General features: G+C 41.6%; 1 protein-coding gene and 1 non-coding gene across 2 annotated transcripts in view; one reads left to right on the top strand and one right to left on the bottom strand.

Moving 5' to 3' along the window:
• The window catches only part of chl1b (cell adhesion molecule L1-like b), a 65,566-nt gene that overhangs the window by 37,175 nt on the left and 5,610 nt on the right, over positions 1-22,781 (bottom strand).
• On the top strand, positions 11,499-11,570 carry trnag-ucc. Its single transcript has one exon. It is a non-coding gene; the product is annotated as a tRNA-Gly (tRNA).

The following is a 22,781-nucleotide window of genomic DNA, read 5'->3' as shown; positions in this document are numbered from 1 at the left end:
ACTGCTTGCTGCTTTTTAAACGTAGAATAGTTGTAATGATCCGTACTTAAAATACACAGATATATTATTACTGCCATTACCTTTTTAGTTACACAACTTGTAAACTAAAAAACAAAAATAAATAATCAGTTATTCAACGGACTAAAATGCACATGTCAAGGTACATTGTAGCGGGGCTTCAGGTTGAACATGCTTTAATTTGGTACGTACAGTATCTGTGACTTTGGTCATACTGTACAGTACATTTACAATGATTGACCTTTCTGCATTGAGACAATCTTTTAAGAGCAAATCACGTAAGAAGCAAGGGAATTTTCTTTACTTCTAATAAAAAAATAAAAAGAATTATTAATAAAAACCTGTAATGGCAGATTGTTCTACTATATGCTACGAGGCTCAGTTTTCACATTAAAGTATATTACACTTAGAAAAAACAAGCTATGGCAGTTCAACTCATATATAACATGACTGAAAAGCTCATGAATCTCATCTGCTGAATGACTCCCAGAGTTTCTCCAGCACATGGAAAGACCAAAACATGCTTAACCCAAATGTGCTGCGACCGCTTTATAGACATCCCAAGATAGTATGTGATACTTACGGGATTTTACTTCATTCTCAGCGCTGGTCCCCATGAGAGGAATAACCATTCCCTTCCAGGTAATAACATCCACAAGAAAAGGAAACCAAGACTTAAAGGTAAAATCAGATTTGCAGAAAATTGGACAGTGCTGAGCTTGTTCTGTGTTCTGTCATACAGGCAGGAGACAGAGAGGAACAGAGGCACTGTAGTCACATATGTTGCCAAAGCCTCTAGCTTGGCAAAGACGCTCATTAAGCCACTGACAATCACTCTCACAAAGCCTGATCTAAAGGCTATTCACCGGGCGTGTACAAAGGAGAGTGGAGGAATGCAAGTTCCATCTCGCCCCTCTTCAGTATCGTGAAAGATGTTTGCTGCACCTGAAGGCACGATGCAAAGTGTTTATTTGCACTGATCAACAGAAGAAAGAATATGAACAGTAACTAGGTGGAAGCACAGATCACCTGCTGTGTGAAAATCTGTTGAGTTTTGCTCCTGCTGCAATCTCCCTCTGTCAGCCAGTGACAATCTCCTTAATTGCTAATACTTCTGAAGATTGTCGCCCAGCATTAGTCCAGCATTGTTGGAGCTTTGAAGCCCACTCCTCTCGTCCTACTGTAAAAGGATCTTTGATTTAATGAATCTGTGTTTTTATTGTTATTTTTTTTTATGCGACTGGGTTCAAGTGGACCTGATTGCTCCACGCAGGAGAACAGGGACCAGATTCCACAACTTTACAGATGGACTTGAGAGGAGGCTGGGTGACATGTCAGGGGAAAGCTCAGTGCAGAGAGTGCTGAGACTGTCGATAAGAGCCTTCCACCGGCCCAACAAAAAAACCTGCAGTCTCTCTCCCACGGCACACAAGTGGGGGGAAGGGAGGAAGCACCCCCAGTCTGGATGATGTATGGTGTGGACCCTAGCCTGAGACTTGGGTTTTAACGGGGAGAAAGGCAGAAAATGAAAGGGGGGAGGAGGGTCATGCTTGAATTATGCTGATGTGGGTCGTAAACCGCAGTGAAAAACCAACCAAAGGCATGGCTGCTGCGACGGAACTTGCAGCCACAAATAACAAGGTTATTATCAGTCGAGCCTCACAAATGCTGACAGTTGGAAAATGGTGGAGGTGAGATCGTTTACCTTTATAGGTCTGGACAGATATCTTAATTCATTTAGCAGCTTGTTACGGGAGCATTTAAATATGTTAATTTTATCGGGGGGAAACTGTACAGACTACAACTTTTTGTTATGTTGAATTTAAATGGAGGTTGAGCTTCAGAGCTGTCAGGGGGACACTGGTCTTTTCAATATGAGAGCAGTCAGCCAAAGTCAGTAACTGAGAACACTCACACGCCTCTGCAGTGCCAGCGTAAGGCCCTTAGAGCCCATAAGCACTCTTTGAGCTACAACAGGATGGAGCTGCCATTATGGCCACACAAACAGAGGGAAGCCTTATGAACTTTGCACAAATGCTTAGTGCTCCGGGGCTGGACAGCTCTGGAAGCCGGGGGAGATGGGTAGGTACCGGGGCGGGCTGCCAGTTCCGAAAAGCTTAGTGTTCATGCACTTGGGCCAGACAAACCTGACATTGTCCTGGGCACTGCCCCGGGGAAAGCCTCTTCCCCTTTCTCTCTGCGCTACTTTGGCTCATTCACACTTCTAGCTCGGTTGATTCATTGGTTTGCACATGACTTACAGAGGCAAGAAGGCAAACATTTATTCACACTTTGAACCAATTGTTAAAATGCCATAAAGGAAGTCAGGGAGAAAGTGTAAGCACATCGTGCAACTCAATAAACTCTCATAAATTTAATTTCTGCTGTCACCATGCTTCACTGGCACATGATGTGTCATTTGTCACATTTCCCAGTCTGATATGGTTTGAGCATAGACTCTGACTTCACATGGGTAGGACTCATTCAGAACGGCAAATGTTTACAACATCTTTAATTTATGACACATCTCTTATCTCCCTCAAACAGCACTAAACGTTATCTGACCGCAACAAAATGGAGGTCTGCGGCCGTATTGTGTCAGCGGAACTAAAAAAATGTGCTCTTGACCTGCTGCAAGACCAGGCTGAATGAGAGTAAAGCACAAACAACACCAGGCCCATTCAGAGCTAAAGCCATGTTGCTCCCCCTCTGTCTGCTTTGAGAGGAGAAAAAGAAAAACGCAGGTGGTTACACCGGCAGTTCATGGCCCCACTAAAACCTCAAAATGTGTTTCAAAAGCATGTGCTCACGTGACGCCTAAAAATCTCTTTTAAACTGTTAAGATTAATGTTAAAGCATTAAAAGGTCCATGAAGGACAATTAGATTGCTGAAGAGGCATGAAGACTGATTTAAACTTTTTTCCGCCATTTGGCAAATATGCTGGCTACACACAGTGTGAGGCTTTTAATTGAACTTTGGGCACACGGCCCATTTCACCAAAAAGTCGTCTGTTACTCAATCTGTCACAAACGGTCAATAAGCCTCTAACCTGGCACTTGCAGATAAAGCAAGGCAACCTGTCTTTGGCTGATACCATGTGATTTATTCTCTGAACTCTGAATCAATATGAAAACCAATGCATTTCTGTGTATGGTTTTCTTATAAGTTGTCATGGTAACAGGTGTCCCTATCTTCTTACTGATCCCTTAGGCATTGATGAAAAGTTTTCCTGGGTTGAGGCATTGTGGAGCTGGGTAGTGCAGCATCCTACATGAGCATGTTTATACATTTTTTTCAGGTCACAGTTTGGGAATTCCATCACAAACTCTATTTGAACTCAGCAAGAACGCGTGGATTATTGCCAGAGATGTGACTGGTACTGTTTATGACCTGTGACTGCAAATGAAAAACAGACAAAATTCCAGCAATAAAATTACCCACAATCATGCAATTCTCCATTATCCATGGCACTTTAACAGGCTCCTCAATTATTTCCAGATCCACGCTGACAGCTGATTTATTCAGTGGGGCACACCACAGAGAAACTGATCAAACAATAGATATCTAAAAACAGATAAATCAACAACGTGGTTTATCTGAACCATGCAAAATGTGTAATATTGTCATTGTGATGCAGCTTAAGAAGTGTCTGCTATCAAGTGTTAAGAGGTTCCAGGTCTTTCAAGGCAAGTAAAAGAGCACACTCGCAGGAGAGTGTGAAGGCAGAACTGACTGCAGCCTGCGAGGAGAGAGACTGTACCAGATCCAGCTCTCTCAGCCAGACTGCCGGCCATCAGAGCATCACAGATGGTGCGCTCAGTGATCGTGACAGTGATCAGGGGATCTCTACTCCCGATTAGCCCACCTACTGAACACAATGTGCACAACAACGTCTGTTCCATCTCTGGCTGCACAACACCTACAGTAAGCAAGCAAACACGACTTTTATAAACAGTGAAATGAAGCAAACACTCTTTTCACACAAGCTGCACTAATCACCATGCAAAGAAAAAACAATATACAACTATTAATATTAGCAGGAGATTTGTATGTCAGCATGCCCTTATGCAAGATGTCAGAAGTGCAGTAAAATTATTTTAATCTTCAAGATAAACAACCAGTCTTCACTGTGACAAGAGTTTCAAGATGATCTGTTTAACCAAAATTGTCGAGCCCCACCCTTTTTATTTTATTACTTTAAGCTACTTAGAACTTGAAGTCAACACAATGTGTCAACCTACTTCTAAAAAAATTAAGGAAGCAATTAATTTAACCACATCAAAGAGGAAATAGTGTGGAGCAGAGCCTTGACAAAAGCAGACTGGCTCCTATACTTTCTTATCTCCCCTCTCTCTCGTAGACAAGTTCAGATGAAGTGTCCACTTAGACCTCAATTTAATCACGTTTCCCCTAGAATCAATAAACTATTCCCCCCAGGTCACTTTTAGCAATGGAAAACAGCTCTGCTCTATAGTTATTTAGAGTGTGTACTCAGCTGACAGAGAATACATAGGCAAACATAAGCTTGAAAATGAATTCATTAAGATAAATGCAGTGTCTCTTAGTAAAATGTGTAGGCATGGTAACCAGGCCTGGCTCTGTTTTGAGATACACCCTAGACATACAGCCTTCCAAATAGTTGGAGGGATCAGCATTCACATATTGGCGCGCACACACACAATGTGAACAAACATGCACAAACATGCACAAGCGCGCTCACACATGCACAGACCTGCTCACACAAATGCACACTCTAGCCTGAATCAAATCCCCCTCTCCAGAGAGGCTGGCTCAGTTGTAATGTGATTGAAATTTCCTGCAGGCAGGAAGCTAAATGAGACGATGATCATCTATATCTGTAGCAGCCCACCTGTCAGAGAAAAGGTTTCATCAGGAAACACTCAAGGCAATAGCAACATGCTCTCCACAATATTATTATGCCAACAAGTAGGATTAATTATTTCCGGAAAACAAGCTTTTTTAACGCCTATAGTCCCATGACAAGGGAAAGCAAGGCAGATAATTTAGTTGCACGCCCACTCATAATAAGCAGTAAGGATCTAATAGCCTTCTAAGGAGTGTCCTGCTGGCCACCTCTTCACACACACACACCTCGGGGTCAGCCCTTCAGGGGCACTGAGGCAGAGCGGCCCGTCGCGCTACACAGTTAATCCTGCGGTGGAAAATGTCGGTGGGATCCGTCTCACATGGACGCACAGTAAGAGATGAGGAGGCAGACCAATATTTGAGACAAATTAAAGATGTGTGTGTGTGTGGAGGGTTGGGGGTGTTGAGGGCAAGGCCTCCTCTGTGTGTGTGTGTGTGTGTGTGTGTTTTTACACGTCAATAGGCTCGCTACAAAACGGTTCAAGCTTCATGCTCATGGCCATTCACTGAGCACATAAAAAGAACACTGGCAGGTCTACTTCAGTGTGTGTGTGGGCGGACAATATCTGTCTAGATGTTACTTTGCCTTCATCATTCCTTGACTCTGAAATATTTACCTGAAAATGTATCTATTTGGGAGAACCAACATTGCTACAATATCAAACGTGTCTTATACTTTTGACCACGGGAAGCATCCAGTGGTGGGAAACCTGTAGAACTATTATTCTCAGAGCCTCTCTTGATAGCCAATTAGCCCATGTCAGGTGTAAAAGCCCATAGGCACAATACTATAAAGTACACCGGGAACAGCACTACTATGCAAATATTCCTTCATTTGATGGATCAGTGCAGTTGTATTTTTATGCTACATATGCTGCAGGATAATCAAGCTCAGCATTTGATACTTGGGGCGAAGTGATCAGTGGGTTGTAAAAATGTATATAAATTATTCACTGTGTCTGGAGAGGCCAAGTGAGGAAGAGCAAGAACTTGACATTTGCCTACAACCTCATGAATGACACAGACAACTTAGAGTACCTGGGAAATGTATGGATGAGCTGCATAATGCAGCACCTGGTGACCTGAGGCAAAACAGGTGCAGTTTTCCTATGGGGTGAAATATTGACTGGCCAATCATGAAAATGGCTGATTTCCATCATTATTGTAGTGTTCAGTACAATGATAGAACTGTGGAAAAAATTATAGAGCAGGAAATGTAACCGCAAGACAATCTAGGTATGCTGATCTCAATGTTTCTAAGAGCTGGTGCCACTTGAAAGGATGCTGGAACAAATGAAACAAATGCCTGCTTCAAACTGAAAAACGAGGCACACCCACAAAGTTATCTTTACAACACTTGAAAGGACACATGGGGCATTAAAAAATCCAGTGAAAGGGGCTTTTGGAGTTGGTGCCTTTGTCAGGCTAACATCAAAAGCGCTGCCTGAAGACAGAATATAGCTTTGTGTTTTCTGTGTGTGGGTGGATGTCTGCTGTTTATTGTACTAAAAGTCACAAAGAGGAGAACTAATTGCTGTATTTTTCCCACATGTTGGCTTTTATTATTACGCCAATTTGTGACTTAGCTTGACAACTATTTTTTAATTTAGATCCAGAATTACAGAAATTGTTTTAAACAGATTTTTATGCAGATTTGCACTTTCCAAAGTTGGTCCTCTTGCAGCAAGGTAGTAGGCAAAAACTTATTTTAAAACATTAAAATAAAATGTTTTTGCAATGGATTTTTACCTTTTTTATATTCAAAATACACACAGATAAACCCCCAGATTGTTTTTAAAGAAAACAAAAGTACCATTACCTCAATATAGAGAGCTCAGATAAGTTTCACAATTTATAGCTCAATAACAAACAGCACAGAGACGCTGAGCTCTGGAGCTCTAGCACCCCTCTGTAGGCCAATCAATACAATCTGTGTCCAGATTATGACTCATGATGGTGACACTAGCTGCAGTTCTCATTTTTCCATTTATCAAACATTCATTTTGTTCAAGCAGGTTTTGACAATTTAGAGCATTCAAAATTGAGCTTTGGAAAACCAGGCAAAATAAGCATGCAGTTTTCAAGGTTACATGTTGCATAAAGGGTTAAACAATAGCGGTAAAAAGCTCTACATTTCAAATGAGCAAAGAGGGAGTTAATTCAGGTCTCAAGAGGTATCAAGTGGTTGGAGCAAAAGGAGACTAGCGTCCTCAGGTTTTCGAAAGTTCAAGTGCTGACGCAACAACAGCATATAGCTGCCGCCTAGCATCTGCACTGAGTGGGATCAAATCTAATTTGCGGAACCATAAAATCGAACGTACAGCAGGAGAGTGTGAGAGAAGAAAATGTAGATAAAAATCATTAATGCTGCCATGCTATCTGTATCTATACACTCAGCCTTGCACAAGAAAGGTCTATTGTAATCATGCATGCTACTTCAAACACTGAGGCAATATAGATTTGTTTTGTGGTTTGGACCACATCCCAGTAACAGGTTAGCCGATGGCAAGCCGGGCCCACAGCTGACCTCCCGTAGCTCCATGTGTTGGCTGGATAATCAGGTTAACTCGTGATTGAACACACAGCATTGTGAGCTCCTCAACGTCCCATACAAAGGCAAACAGCACAAAAGTGTAGACTAAAAGGTACCAGCAACCTCAGTCTCATGGTTTCTTTTGATGCACATGTCAACAGATTAAAAGCATCGTCAGTGATGAGTGTACACTCAGTATTACATTAGAAAAGAACTGTGGGACAATGACAACAAAGATGGGTCATCAAAAAAAGGAAGTAGCATTGACTAAGCAATGGTAAGTGATTTTTGTGATGGTATAATAGCTGTCCATTTGTTCATGGCAGAATGCTTAAATGTTTGACCAAACTGTTGTAGATTGCTTTGAACAGCAGCATAAGACGTGCTGGGAAACGTGCAACCAGGAGGACTGTATTCATTCATTCAACTCTCTCTCTCTTCCTGGCTCTCAATTAGCTGACCACAGGCGTTCACTCTTTAGCTCGCTAATCAGATTCTGCCACGATCTTCATCTGCCAATCACGCAGCCGCCGTCAAACTTTAAATCTGATCTCCTTTCTAATCAGTCCCAAATGCTTAATCTCCATACCTTATTACAATTGGAATAATGTTTTATGTAAGGTAACATGAGGGCAGGGATTACTGTGGAAGTAGAAACAAAGAGGGCAGCCTGAATGACGGTAACTGATAGCGGAAACACAGAATCCGGCACACTGGAGCACAAATGATGACTACTGTGTGTAATGAAGGTTTTTGAATTGCTTAAATGATCCAAGAAAAGACCTGGGAAAAGCACTCCGAAGTAATTCACTCCTGTCAAAAAGTAGCATTGATGGCAGCTTGTCACATTGTTGTTCTAGCTTTGCAAAGTCAAAATCAAAACAAAACACCGATAGCAATATTGCAGGGTCAAGGCGGTCAAATTTCCTCCAGCTCTTGAAAAAACTCTGACAGTTTTGACCCGATTCAGGTCAGATGCTGCCAAAACTTCCAGAGAGGAAGATAAGAGCTGCGTGTTTGGCTGGACCACACTGTTTCTGCTGGTAAGATTTTGCCACACAAAAAAATCATGAAAGAAAACAGAACTGCTTTTTACTGCCGTTCCGTGTTTTAATATAGCTCTAAGTTACCAGCAGGCGTTTAAAAATGCTGTTGCGAATGGTAGTGTGCGTTTACGAACACTGCTCTATGTGTGTTTGTTTACACGGGTGAAATGCAAGGACATAAAGACGTTTTTTTTCCCTTTTTTGAATACAGAAGTTCAAACAGACATCTGTGGGACAATTAGTTCATTGCAATATCTGAGAACATGACACACATACCGATAAAAGCAAATCATTTATATAAGGAAGCAAACTGCAGATGAACTTTCAATATCCAAAATATTTGATTTGGTTTAACATTATAAAAAACTTGCTGTTAACTGCGACACATGAGCTTGTGTGTTGTGTTGTGACCCTGTACGCAGGATAAGCGGTTGACGATGGATGGATGGATGGTGAAAATTGTCATTTTCTTCAATTACATAATTATTTGAGCCAGCTGAAGACACGGTACACATGCACACGTGCACGCTATCAGGATGGTACCACCGCTGCCGTCATTTTGAGCCAGGAAAAACCCTGTATTGAGAGATTCCATCTCATTTTCTGAACAGTTCGATAATGTCAGTCCGATGTTTCCCTTGTCAACAAATGTCTTCAAACAGCAGTATGCTTTGGATCATGAAATGACATATTGAAAATGGAATTAAGAGTTGAAAGAAAAGTTTGATGTACTCTGCTGTCTAATCATTCAAACCGCTCAATACAACATTGTTCCACGGGTTGACCAGAATGTCACTCAAGAAATACCTTTTGAGCAGATGACATAATATCAATCCAAAATGGCCTGGAAGCTGGAGCCTGGCTCTGCAGACTGCCTCCCAGCAGCCACACAGATAAGGAGTAATTACTTTCCCAAGCAATCACTAAACCCATGCCTGCCCTTCATTTATTTGCTGGCAGAAAGTTTCTCCAATACAGAACCTTGTGTTACCATCATTTACATGTGGGAGCACATAGTTACTGGAATTCAATATTACCCACTGAAATGGCCTACTTTCAATGACAGCACCTGCACTATCGTCACTTTATTACCCCTTTTTCCCCCCCTTTTCCCTTTAACAAGTCCACAAAGTCCCTGACTATGCTGATGTGGGGGCTGTTACAGTAACACAATGCCAGTAACTTTTTATAGATATTTTAAATGTCAAGGGCCATGATCTGCTCCAAACAGAGGTTTCAGTGACTGTAGTCATTGTGAAGAAAAAAACCTCAATGTTCACTACAACACAACATGCTTGCTTACATCTTTCAGATAGGCCTGTTCCCCGTTGTCATATTTGTCATGTTCTGAAATGTGTCTGGCTTTTTCATGCAGCTACAGCCACCATTAGGGAGGACTATGCCATGTCGTGACATGGGAACCCTTATAAACGTGTTAAGAGCCAGAGGCATTAGCATTTTGGACGCTACTGAATAGAGGCATTTGTTCCTCTTCCTGTGCCTCCCTGAAAGACTCTATTAAAGGGAGGTTTAGGAATTGCTCTGTTTGGACATATTGAAGTTGGGACAGCATGGAGAGACCATTTGACAGTAGATTTTCCAAGAAAACATTTTGTTTTTATTGAGTAATTATGCACAATTCACATATAAAGTGCAACTTATAAAATTTATTTTAAAAACATATAGTTAAATGTTTACCCTTTTCCTGTCTTTTAAGTTTCAGAAACATTTTTCTTCCAGTGCCAGCCAAATTTGGAAACATGGAACACAGATACAAATACTGTATGCTAAAGGTTGTTCGCTCACAGAAGGTTACTGTGTGACAAATAATAAAGTCAATAGGAGCAGACTGTGCTCATTTATGACCTTTTGTAGCTGTGACAGAGGACAACATTGATCACATATCCAAAACATAATATATGTGCCTTTAACAGACCCTAAATAGTTACAATTTACACTTCAATTGGAAGAAGCAGTACAGCCGTAAGATCAGAAAGACAAAAGTACTGAATCGATTCCATCTTGTTGCTTTTTAGGAAGCTGGTGATAGACCAAGCAGAAATCCTCTCCAGTGTTGGCTCCATTAACGAAGGCTTTGATTGATCTCTGATTCTATCTCATGCTGTGGTCACAGCAGGATCTGTGGTCAGTTTGAGGCAGGCTCTTTACTGTCTGACAGCCGAGCATTCATATCAAAGCCTTTAACAGTCTATGTGTTACATTTAGAATGACTACATCATCCATAATCCATATTCCTCAGTCCTGTCTAATGATGAACAATGGCTGGAACCCTGCATCTCAGCAACACTTGTCTGCCGTGCCAGTGCGCTCAGAATGCTAATCCAGAGTGAGTCAATTAAAAAACAGAATTGATCAAATTGCAAGTGAACTACAAACAGCATATCTCTCTAACACGCCTTTGTAAACCCGTGTCAGTACATTTAGTTTTTGAGATTTGTGATTTTTTGAACGTCTTGAAAAAAAATCATGCACTCAGGTGGCGTTTCCCATCACTCTTGAGCTCTTTCGTCCCACACAAGTCATGCAGCACGATAAAGTTAAAATGATTTAATCGTGTGGCTCTTCTAGACATTTCAAATGTTACGGTAACAAATAGATCGAATTCTAACAGTGAAACAAGTCATGTCACCTGGCTTGTGACTCTGAAATACAAATTATCCACAGTTTCACAGCCGTTTCTTTCAGGGCTTTTTGGGCCAGGGTGCATGACTTGATGGACCCAGTTAGGGTTAGGGTTAGCCAATCAGCTGCAGAGTAGGGGGCCTTAAAGAGACAGGACAGGACAAAAACAGACTGAGGATACGCCTAAAGAATTCGTTACATACATAGGATTTCATGGACAGTTAGTAATGCAATGATTTTGCATGTATGAGGTCCCGGTTCAATCCAGTGCATCTGAATTGTGTTTTACTGCTGACCATCACCGTGCAGGACTCTGGGCTGTCTCAAAAACCACAAAAAAACAAACAGCTGGAACTCATTGCTTCCTGCAGCGATGGTGGTATAGTGGTGAGCATAGCTGCCTTCCAAGCAGTTGACCCGGGTTCGATTCCCGGCCATCGCAGGTCGTTACTTCTTGAGAACAACCTTCTACTTTTATTATAATACCATACCAAATAACAAACTTTAGCACATCTAAAAACACATTGAATCTGTATCTTGGCGATGATTTTGGGGCTGCATAGCAAGATTACCACAGGACGCGTTTGTCGGAGGACATTCAGAGATTAAACAAGCATTGAGCTACCTTGCCTGTAGTGATTTCTACCAGCACACCCAATTTTGTGTTTTTAATTTTGCCATTTCCATAACACTAATGAGATTACCCTCATTGGTCAGGAATCAAAGGTAATATAAAGCCAGGCTGGTAGGCCTGCTGTTATTGGCAGACATTGGCTTAACAAAGACCGATTGGCATCACAGTACATGTGAGTTGGCAGAGCAGATGAGAACATAAAGAATAGGTTCATTCTTCAGCTTTAAAGTAGCCTGCTCTACCGTCTTTAACACTGCTCCTTGATAACAAAACTAAAGAAATATCAGATGATATATTGTCCTTAGAATATTTAACCCCTGAAAAACATTGCATTGACCCCATGAAGTCTAATTTTGGTCAGGCTCCAACCACAAAACAACACTGGGGATCCCAGCCTCTGCTCAATATGTGGGATTGATATTCTGCAATACAAGTATTGATCGGGTTAGGTAGCAGTGAGCACAGCCTTGGCTAGGCTAGGACTAATCATCATCAGTGACGCCCTATTTGTCAGAATCTCTCTGGACACAGAAGCCAAATCATAAATCACAAACTGTCTGGGTTGAAATACTGATAAATCCAGTCAAACCAAGCAAAAAAGAAGAACCACCTTTCTGCATCTTACTTGGTCAACCCTATCAAATAAAAAGGCCATAACAAAACATCCAGTCTCTGCCATGACATCAGTTAAACAGCCTGTTCAGTGACAAGGACAACAGGAAACCACACTGGCTACCTATGATAATTACTGAATTTACCGCGAGCTCTCAGGAGCCCACATGGTGAAATCACTGTGAAAGCTTATTGATTTGTAAAGTGTACATCTGTAGGAGGGGATGGTTAGGCCTAAAACCAGGGAAAGGGCCAAGCACAATAATGACTGCGGGCTCTTCAGAAGAGAGTTCATTTGGATGGCTGAAAATCTATACTGCCACTAAAAAAAACAACAGAAAGGGGGTTAGACTACGTCCGCCTTTGCATGTAATTGGAAAAAGATGGCCATGTAAAGCGTTTCACCATGACTGAAGAAATAAACAAACTTGATTAATGTGCCTTGGCATGACCCTGTATTGATTTTCAAATATTGCATTTAATACTTTCTTGAGAAATAGAGGTGATAAATCTTCATTCCACCGAAATATGCATTCAGCCGTTCAGACATTTACCACCCCACCTTTTGATGCAGAAATATTTTCCATTTAAAGATGCTTAGGTGGCAATTAGAAACCTTAAAACGCAATTAAGCATGCAGTGATAGCACATACATAGCCATACATCTATTTCCCCTGCACCATCCCCAGGTTTACACTGACACCACTGTTTGTCTCACCTCCCCCCCTTCTCAATATAGAAACGAGTAAATAACGCCATCTTTTCCAGCCTTTAAATGAAGATAAACGAGGACAAACTCCCCAATTAGCCTCCTTTGGTGATAAAAGGGTGTTAGAAAGAAGGGAGTCACCACAAACGCACTCGTGGTAGCTACAAGGGCTTCTACATACTGCATCCTGCTTTAAAGCAGAAACGGGAATGGTGAATCCATCTCTCTTGAATTAATTCATGTGTTCACACCCTCAAGTCTCACATGAGCCCTCTGAATGTGCCGAGGCAGCAGAACGGGGACAGCCATTAGTGTCCACAGCGGTACAGCTCTAATGATGATGGCTGTGGACTTGCTGTGCTCTGCATTGTGGGCACCAGAGCTCCTGGCTCTGGTCAGACAAGGAAGCATTCTCCAGCGTGCTCTTCTGTAGATAGCAGCCTTGCTGCATTTACTGGGTCAGGACAGGAACCAAATGGCTCAAAACAACATCTCTTTGAGGCACTTAAGCACATACAGCTTTGATCAAACCTTTTTTTCCTCTCTCTCTCTTTCATGTGAATGTTTTACACTGCTGTTTAAGTCCTCAGCCTTATGTCTCTTGTTATAAAACAAAGCAGTGTGTGCAAATAAAAAAATAAACATCTACAAATTAAGCAAATCCAAGCAGCAGACTGCAGTGGCCAGCCTAGCCCTTAAACTGGGTGCTGTTTACTGACAGTAACAGAGAAGCAAAGCAAAATGTCATTAGTTTAATGGCCCCACCTCCTGCTTTGACACAACAGCAGGAAACTGGAGACATGCAGACTTATAAATCAGCCACAGTGTGAGGGGGAGACCCCATTTTGATACCATTTTCGCCACTTATGCAGCAAAACAAATCCCGCTCTGGTTCCAGTAGGAGCCAGTGTGGGGTCTTTCGAGGCTGCGCATCATAATGGAATCCCCGACCTAGAGCTATGCTTACGGTTGGCTTGATCAGAATTGGCCCCCATTTCACAATTCACAGAAAAGAGATAGATAGACGTGACTGCACTGGCAATACACACACTCCCACCAACAGTATGCTCCTCCAGCTACATAATCTATGAATCATCTCACTGGTAGTCTCTATACATTAGATATATATCCATTACTCACCTCTAGGGGTGTGATGATACACTTACCTCACGAGACGATACACAATATTGGGTTCACGAGACGGTATTTTAACACTATTTATTAGAAATCTTCTATGTCAAACATATGATTGGAAAAATCTGTCATAAGCATGCAGTCACAAAACGAGGGTCCAGACCTAGTAGATTATTTTATATATTTTTTGACTAATTCGTTCAAGCACAGCTGTTCTACCATCTGTGATAGGAAAACCTGCAGAAATTTTAGATTACAGCCTGCCAAAAGTCTACATTAGACTAATATTGTGAAAAGAATGGTAAAAATACAGAAAGGATGTTGAGGAAATTGGATCTGTCAACATTTTTGAGTAACAGCAGCAACATGTTTGAATAATATATCTGAGTAGTAAAGATTTTTCTCAAAAGTGTTATCACTAACACAGTGTGTATATACAATGCTATCACACATGAACAGCAGTCAGCTTCCCTGTCGTACTTTACATCTCCCTGACGCAGCAGATCAAAATACCACTGCTGTGATTGCTGGAAAATCCTCCTCTCTTCACTGTGATGCTAACTTGCCTCTGTCAACTTACAAACCGAGCATCAATCCTTCTTTGAGAAGAATCATTGTTTTTCACTCTATTTGAACAGTTCTTTACACTCTGGGCGTGCAGCGAATGAGAGGAAGGATGTTGTTTACTTCATGACTAAAATAGCTGAAACCAACCCAAAGGAGGAGCAGCTTTGGTCTAAAGAGCATTGAAAAACGAGGGTTTGCGTGAATGGGGAGAAAGACTGTCCACTGTTGCAAAATCTGCATGAAGGTTCTTTGAGAGCCAGCAAAGTATGTCGAGGCTCACTGGAAGGAATGCAGTCTGTTCTATTATGAACAGGGGAAGTGTGGACTGCCCTTCATAGAAAGGCACAATGCACGGGGTTAATAGCAGTGCTTCTGGCACACTTTCGACCCCAGCTAAAATCCCATTACACTACAGGTGGTAAAGAAAAAGAGGGGCACAAGTATTCAAGAGGCCTTCGTGTGTGTTAGTAATGACATTCGACACGGAACAACAGACGAAGACCTGCCTGTAACCTTCAAACTCGCCACACCTCTTCCACCGGTGAACCACAGGAGGAAGCAAAGCCATCTGTAACTTTGGTTTAACTGCAAATGGGGAACCAGGGACTGCTCAGTGCTCAGGGATACGATCCAAATGTTTCAACAGCAGGTGAGTTACACCGCACAGCAGAGCCGAGGGGCCTATAAAGCGCCGGTTCAACAAGAAGACAAGAATACGCACCCTGGGGGAATCAGACCTGTGGACAGACTTTCATGAGGGCACGGTGGCGAGGGCTTCACCCACTTCACACTCTGAAAAGGATAATCACAAATCCAAGACACAGGGTTCAAACTGTGGCTCAGCTGGGCAAGTCGCTGTTATAAAAGGGATTACTGAGGTGTAAAATGGTTTAAAAACAGGAGGTAGGAATTTGTTATCTGTAGTCTAGGGATGGCACACGTGAATTCATCAGCTGTCAGAAAACTGACAGACCTCAAGGCTAATGGTGTCAATTATACGTGCTTTCTGAGGTGATCTCTGTGAACACACTATGTCAAACTGTCAACCCGTGAGCACCGTGGACCCCTAAATTATCATGGCCCCTGCAGAGCTGGCAGTCTCTTGTTCGACTATTTTTGAACGGCAGATAAATTACAGAAGTGACATCAACATGACTTGAAAGAGCTTCAAACGTATTTTTCAAATGAAAACACAGCACTAAAGGACTAATCAGGTGTTATTCCCCTCTTAGTGACACTGGAGATACAGGGTATATTTAAGGGCGGTTTTAGAGTAGGAGCACATGTAAAAATGTGTGTGAACACAGCAGCCTGCATTACACATTAATCTGCTATATAGCGTCCAAAGGCACCCACAGTGTACAGCGACAGCTTTATTTTATTTATTTTAGTGAGGTGGTCTTAGCTGTAGAAATGTAAGTCCATGTTCAAAGTTCAAAAGGAACACCATTCTGTGTTTTCTTTGAGTTGAATTTTCTCTCCAACGTGAAAAATATTTTTTCTTTACTACAATTAATTCATGAGAAAAAGCCATCATGCATGACTGACTAGAATTTAATCTGCAGTTCTGAGAGAATGTGTGAGTCTGTGGCTGGTGTGTGGCTATAGCACACTATGAAACAAAGTTAGAGTACCATTTCACCAAATAATAATCCTGCTCCTGTTATCACACTTGCGGCAGATGCAAGGAAATTAGAGGCAAAGCCGGCGACAAAACTCTTGACACTTTCTCAAGAAAGTAAATCAGGAAGTCAATTTAAATGCAAATGTCAATGTTTCAGACAACCGATTGTGTACACTACCGTATCTCAAGTACTTGTGGTGCTGAGGTTGAACCGTAATAGGGAAGACCACCCTGACGTCCTTACCGGGAAGATGACATGCCGCCTCAGGCCTGTGACACGCCACAGGAAACCAAAACGGTCAGCAGAGAGCCACAGAGAAGAGAGCATCCATCCAGACAGAAAAAGCCTGTGGTACATGTCACATGACGACTGATGGGAGCGTTTCCAGAAGCCCAAGATATCAAAGTAGGATTTCTCTAAGATCACCTCTATTGATCTGTTTTTGTTTCTCAAAGCCAATGCTTCAAGCCTTTAAGCCATTTCAAATTGGCAAAGCTCTCACAAAGAAATGGTGTGGTGTTTGTTCACACACAGACTTAAGGATTTTGATAAAGCTAAAACATTGTGGTTTAGACAGACGTGGATACAGTTTTAACCTGACCAGAGTCTGAACTACGGCACGGCGTAATGAACCCAAACCAGATCTGACCCAGATTCAAACAACAACCTACAGATGTCTGTCTGTTAATGTAAAGCATAAAATAATGTGCAAAGTCTGCCTAAAACAATTTGAAAGACAGAGTAATACAAGTGCAACCCTAGATAAGAGGATTCTACAATGATGAATAAAGAAACGTTCCTCTCTTTTCCTCATATTATCAACAGGATTAAACTGAAACACACTATTTGCCACATTTCTGTAATTCTCCACCATAGCAAATTAGCATATGGCTGTTAATCATGCATTGCCTATGCAACAGAACAATGTCATCATTTTTCTCCCACACCCCACGCTTTAAGAGATTTTCTTCTTAGGTTGTGCATTTTGTTGAGTTTTCTGTGCTAGTTTATTACCAATATTTTCTATTTGTCTTTCTGCTCTGGAGAAACACACTTTCCACACACACATGGGATCATGGCTGATAGAAAGACCCTGCAGCTGTAGCATAGATGCTATTTCAAGAGAACCTTAAAAGACTTGTAAGAACTTTGGGTCAGTCTAACCGTGACTAAACATTTTACTATTATAATCTTTTTTCTAATATACTACAGAAGAGAAACGAACTTATACAGCATTCGCAAAAAAACTGTCAAATTATATGCATACTGTAATCTACCTACTTCACTATCCTCTGAAATAGGAGTTCCAAGCTACCACGGTACAGTGTTTGCATGCTATTTTCTAAAAGGAAAATAATTAAAATGGGTACTAAACCGGTTGGCATTTCATAATGAGCACTACACTCAGAATTAGCCTTCCTCTAGTAGTTGTGTTCGGGAAAGCCTGCGTTACATTGATTAGCTAATGCAATTAAACAGTATTTACCCCGACCACTGCCCTCTTGATTGTTCCAATGAGTCAATTTGTGACTAAAATGCTTAGTAATTTAGCACCAAGCTATTTTCTCCAAGCCTCAACATCATAATGGCTCTACCTGACCAGAATGAGACAATGTGACTGGTCTCATTTTGCCGACAAAGCCCATCCCCCGATTCTCATTAGAACTCCACTCTAACACTGTAAACCGCAAAAAACATTTACAAGGTGAGATTGTTTGCAATCTGATATGAGGCCATAAAAACATGCTCAGAAAGAAGTCTTGGTTTCTGCCAAAAAAAATCTGAAGCTGTAAAAATAATGAGGTCAAGACGATCTTTAGTTCCTAGCTGGTGGTCTCCAGGTCATGCTTGTAAAAATGGAGAGTGGAGCTCCCCCAAGCTGATGAATTAATTTGGATACGTACCAGCTTGGCAAGATTTTTTCACTCAACATTTGCTCTATCGGGGGGTGAGTACATTAAGAAACAGACGTGCTGAGTTCTGGCTCTTTGTAGAAGACCCTAAAGGACAACTGCAAAGACTTTCACAAACTATCACAATGTTAAAAAACTGCTTAAAATAACCATGTTCTAGCACATATAGAGGGCCGCTATGCAAAATACTGCAGCGGTGTAGCTAATGGCCAATAACAGAACAACGCTACAAGACCAGGCTATCTCTAAGTTTTCTAGTCTAAGTTTTATATGGTGAATAAAAGTCTATACAATCTTGTATCCCTGTTAGGATGAAAAGGTCATTTGTTGTCTGCACATTCTCCAGCTATGATCGAACCAAAATGACAAATTGGGACAACAGCTGCAACAGAAAACAAAAAAGGACTCTACTTCTTGCTCATGTGTTGGCTCACTTAGTAAACTGACCACTCTGCAGAACATCTTCTTTGTTTCACGATTCTAATCATGCTTGATCTGCTCTCTAATCTTCCATTTGGAGGATAGTGCTGTGCTGGACTCCAGGCCTCACTGGAAACTGGCTCTTACTATGCAAAACAGACACTGGGCTCACATGTTCACACCAAATCAACACACACGGAGCTGCACTGTCTTGAGGCTCCCAGCAGTCCACTTACAGCACCCAATGGAGCCCAACACGATGTAATGAGGTCCCAGGGGAAGCCTCTGGACATAAAGCACTACTGCCCTTCCTGCATACCCTGTCACACTGACACGTATTGCTCACCTACTTCTAGACAGACTACTACATCCCTGAGAGGATACATTATCTCGAGCACAGATTTGTTCGTCACATTTTTTCTGAATTTATGCAAAGACAGTTTTAAACAGTAAGGTTTTACTGAACAGATAGCAGAGTGAGCTGCCTGACTTTAATTGAACTTTTCCACAACAGACATTTTGGCAAATCACAACAGGGAAAGCACAGGCTTAATTAATAACATTATGCATGACTGATCAATCTATTTAGGTGAGCTGGTTCAAGTCAAAATGTCTGCTGTGAAAAAGGTCTATTTGCCTTCCGACTTTAAATATCAATACCAAAACAATCCTATTCTCATTTCCTTACATATAGCAGCAACAGCCAGTCTGTCAGCCCACCACTTTGGTCTAGACTAAAACTGAATGTATCACAATGAAATTTCATACAGACATTCATGATCCACAGAAGACAAAGCCTACTGACGTTCCTTCCAGATGTTTTGGCTATTGGCTTAAATAAACATTTCCTTGACTGGATAAGTAATGGCATTCCCTTCAGCCTCAGCTGTACTTCATGTTTAGTGCTAATTAGGAAATGTTAACATGCTAACATGGCAAATATTATACCTGCAATACAGCAGCATGCTGGTATTTTCATTGATTAGCTCACAGCACCACTGTGCCTAAGTAAACCCTCACAGAATCATAGTTTTTTTTTTACAGAACCCTTTTTTTTATTTAACAAAATTAGCTACATTCCTCAAATACATACACAAGACAAAGCAGCCATTATAGGTTGATATCTAAAAAGTATTATGCTTCCATGAATGTAGCACCATGGTTACAAAGAAAGGAACAGTTTTCTTTTGAAGGCAATTGAATTACATATTCGATACAATTCCACACACACGTTTCAGGAATATATCATGAAATTACTCAATAATCTGTTAACATCTAACTCATTAATTCAAGTCAAATTCAAAACATTTGGTGATTCCAGCTTATCAAATTTAAGAATCTGCTGCTGTTTTATATCATTGTAAATTAAATAAGGTTTTGGGGTTTGGACTGCTATTTGGACAAAACAAACTATTTGGGGTGTGAGAAATTGAGATGGACAATTCCATCAAAGTGGTAAATAGTACCAGCTTTACAGCATCATAGTATGAGGCATGTTTTACTTCTGTCGCGGTACGTCCCCTGCCTGTCACATGTGTCCTCCCTCATCCTCGGTGCCCTTCACTTCCCTGTCCCATGGGTCCCCTTGCTACCTTATCCACGCAGCCACGCACAATACCCTTCATGGGACACAAAAGGCAATGATACCGGGCTCCTCAGTTCCATTCTCTACATTTGTCACGTTTATTACTACGTTCTTTGTTCGTCTTACCTCTCTATGCATGAGTTATCCCAAATTGAGCCCACACTTGAAATGGAAATCATCCCTGTATCCTAGTGACTTAAGGGCAATAACTTCTTACTCTTGGGGACATAGCCGTCATGTTTGTTGTTCCTTGGAGAATCTTATGGTTGTGTTGCCCTTTTCACCGTGGTTTTTAACATAAACACTGAATTTAAAGGATTAATACCCAGTGATTCAACAGCGGCGAAAATCAGTTTGAAGCTGACAGCAATGTACACTGGGATTAGAATTCTTCTCATAAAATATCCGCTTATTGGATCTCTTTATTGGTTATGGTTTTCTGCATAATCTAAATTGATTAATCAAACAAAAAATGTATAATTCTAAAGCCATATGAGGCGCAATAACAATACATATCGCCGTCTCTGTACTGAATCCAGAAGAGGATGGAAAACATCCATGACAAACAGCCTGGAGGAACGGATAACACAACAAGTGCAACATGTGTGTAAATGCTGTCGCTTGGACATAACAATAACAAGACATTCTCATTTTTCCTAAATGATGACATGTAAACACAAGATATTATAAGACACGAAAAGCTTGCAAGTCACGCAGCTGGAAGCAAATAACAATATGTCTGGGTAAAATGTTCCAGCTTTGAGAAAAGAGTCTCAGCACCACAGAAAAAGCACAATGACAGGCCAATCTATACCTTCAGGCGGGGACGTGTGCATAGCACATCACCAGTGTTGGCTACTGACCTCTCCTGAGTCCCTCCTGCTGGGAAAAGAAGCACTGAAAATATGAGATAACACTGACCTCACTGCAGGTTTGTCCTTCACTTTACTGATTAATTGTCCGTGCAGCGCGAGAAGCCACTGATCATGCTCACCCAGTGGCCCCAATGATGCAGTGGCCTGTTAAATAAGAAATAAACCTTGATTCCTGATGATCAGCACCTCTTATTTTGCATCTCCTCTCCTTCTACATTCCCCATCAGAGGCTGCATGGAGGGAATCATTTCCAACACTCCTCTAGCTCTCCCCTGAACCGGTCACAGGTATCATTAAAATCTGGTAAATAAATAGGCACACTGCCAGAGAGAAGGCAAGGAAATGAATATTTCATGTAACCAAACACATTTCCAGAACATACTGGCTAGAATGTGCCTTTCCGGCTGTCATCGGCGACAAACATGAAAGAGGAGGGCTCAGGTAAGGCGGCGCTGCGGCACTCTCAACTCTGCCTGCAGCACGGGGAGCATGAGTCGTCACTGTAATTGCTTGTAGTGCTGGAGAGTGAGCTGAACCTCAATTAGGGCCTGGGTACTTGTTAGGCTCAACACCTTCCCGTCGCATCTGCAAGCCACTCTGGGAAACACTCTAACATCTCAACGCAACTGGGTATCAGTGCAATCTTTGTCTTTGTCTTTATCAGAGTTTAGGTTTACACTTTTTTTTCATGGATCGGCGTACCTGTTCAAACAGCTAAGAGACTCTTCCTGGAGACACACATTTTTGCTTTGCCACCAACAACACGCTCTAAATGGTGATAACAGAGCGTCTTAAATGGATGATTAATCTGATACAGCAATTCATTCCTGCTCACTGTTGTTTGGCTGCTTTTTCTAATCGCTAATAACCATCTGATACTCCAGATTCCATCCGACAGATTGAATTATAGCCAGAAATGACATTGCTGATGCTGATAAGAGATGCATCTACTACAGACCGTGCAGAGGTAAAACACATACAAACAATTTAAACCAGTTTTATTGTACAAATTTTCAGTCAGAATGTATCAGATGCATTTTAAATCAAACATGGACAATTCATGTTCCAGTCCTCCCTGGCTCAACTTACCCACGTATCACTGAGCCATTGATACATCTTTCAGTTTTCACTGGTAAAGGCCAGGTGTATGCAGCACGGGCACAAAGAAAGGGCTCTCTGTGTCTCTCCTTTGCCCTCCCAACCCCTAACTTTTGCGTGTACACAGGGTAATAGGTACCTGTGAACAGGTAAAGACAAAATCACAGTCTGCCTCTTATCTTTTACGTCTTCAATGCACTTCCAGACCCTTAACTTATCACCAGTTTGTGATGCTTGTGCAGAAGATGAAAACGACACAGCAAGGAGTAAGCTCAGGTGTTTTTATCACTGAGTTTCAATCCGTGTGCTGCAAACAGAGCCAGACACCATACTGCGTGATGCCTCATTGATGTGCAGGTGGAAGTTTGATCTAAACAGTGTGAAATGTGGAAGTTTGATGGGACCTACAATGCGGTGGAACTTGAGCTACTGTATGTTCTCTTTCCTCCTGCTCTCTCACTCACTCTATTTCTCTCTCGCC

Source organism: Micropterus salmoides, unplaced genomic scaffold, assembly GCF_014851395.1.
Source record: "Micropterus salmoides isolate LMB-PRFRI ecotype aquatic unplaced genomic scaffold, ASM1485139v1 Ms_hic_scaffold_4, whole genome shotgun sequence".
In the NCBI taxonomy this organism is placed as follows: domain Eukaryota; kingdom Metazoa; phylum Chordata; class Actinopteri; order Centrarchiformes; family Centrarchidae; genus Micropterus; species Micropterus salmoides.
This window is presented reverse-complemented; position numbering and strand designations above follow the sequence as displayed.